Genomic DNA, 1,831 nt, shown 5'->3' with positions numbered 1-1,831 from the left:
AAATTATCCGCTCATCACAACACCAAACTTAAATTGTTGCTTGTCCCCAAGCAACTGAAAATCAAATATGATAAAAAGAAGAGAATATGCAATGAATTCCAAAAACATCTATGAAGATCAGTATTAATTAGATGAGCGGGGCTTTTATCTTTTTGGCTCTGAACAGTTTTGGCATCTCACTCTATCCTTTGAAATTCAGAATGATTGGCTTCTATAGGAACTCAGAATCCAGATAGTGTCATTGATTCTCCTAGTTAAGTATGATGATTCTTGAGCACAGCTACTTTATGAGTCTTTGCCGTGGCCCAAAGCACTTTGTCTTCCAGTATTACCACCGGATACATACATGCCACAGACACATAACTGGGTGAACCTTTTCAGATTGTGACTCAGCTTTGCTAGAGTCCCCAATTAGAGGTGTCCAGGGTTCTTAAACACACTCTTTTTGCCTTGGATCACGACTTTATTTTTGTTCTTTTTCTTTTTCCTTTTTTTTTTGTATTCACTGCTTTTTCTTGCTTCAAGAATNNNTTTTTATATTCACTACTTTTTCTTGCTTCAAGAATCATTTTTATGATTTTTCAGATCCTCAGTAACATGTCTCCTTTTTCATCATTCTTTCAAGAGCCAACATTCATGAACCACAAATTCAAAAGACATATGCACTGTTCAAATATACATATAGAAACCAAAAGTATTACCACCACATCAAAATAATTAATCTGTTATAAAATTCTTAATTCATGCAATTCTTCTCTTTTTTAATTAAGAACATTTTTCATTTAAGAAAGGTGATGGATTCATAGGACATTCATAACTTTAAGGCATAGACGCTAAGACACTAATGATCATAAGACACAAACATAAATCTCTTTTGCCTTTACAACCGAAATTGTGCACTCATTGGCACTAATTCTTGGGAGATGACTCGGGATTCTACTCCCGGATTTAAATTGGTTTTTGAAGTGTGCACTCATTGGCACTAATTCTTCCTTGCCTTTGTTGCTCCTCTCTCGTGATTCTTTGATCTTCTCTAATTTCATGGAGGAGGATGGAATGTTCTTGGTGCTCCACCCTTAGTTGTCCCATGTTGGAACTCAATTCTCCCAGGGAGTTGTTGATTTGATCCCAGTAGTTTTGTGGAGGAAAGTGCATCCCTTGAGGCATCTCAGGGATTTCATGATGAGTGGGATCTCTTGTTTGCTCCATCCTTTTCTTAGTGATGGGCTTGTCCTCATCAATGAGAATGTCTCCTTCTATGTTAATTCCAACTGAATAACAGAGGTGACAAATGAGATGAGGGAAGGCTAACCTTGCCAAGGTAGAGGACTTGTCCGCCACCTTATAAAGTTCTTGGGCTATAACCTCATGAACTTCTACTTCTTCTGCAATCATGATAGCCCGGTCTATAGTAACTTCGGACCGGTTGCTAGTGGAAATTATTGAACGTTGGATAAACTCCAACCATCCCCTAGCCACGGGCTTGAGGTCATGCCTTCTCAGTTGAACCGGCTTCCCTCTTGAATCTCTCTTCCATTGAGCGCCATCTTCACAAATGTCTATGAGGACTTGGTCCAACCTTTGATTAAAGTTGACCCTTCTAGTGTAAGGGTGTTCATCTCCTTGCATCATGGGCAAGTTGAATGCCAACCTTACATTTTCCGAACTAAAATCTAAGCATTTTCCCCGAACCATTGTAAGCCAATTCTTTGGGTCTGGGTTCACACTTTGATCATGGTTCTTGGTGATCCATGCATTGGCATAGAACTCTTGAACCATTAAGATCCCGACTTGTTGAATGGGGTTGGTAAGAACTTCCCAACCTCTTCTT

The sequence above is a fragment of the Arachis duranensis genome, chromosome 5 (assembly GCF_000817695.3).
Source record: "Arachis duranensis cultivar V14167 chromosome 5, aradu.V14167.gnm2.J7QH, whole genome shotgun sequence".
Lineage (NCBI taxonomy): Eukaryota > Viridiplantae > Streptophyta > Magnoliopsida > Fabales > Fabaceae > Arachis > Arachis duranensis.
Note: the sequence above shows the minus strand (reverse complement) of the source record.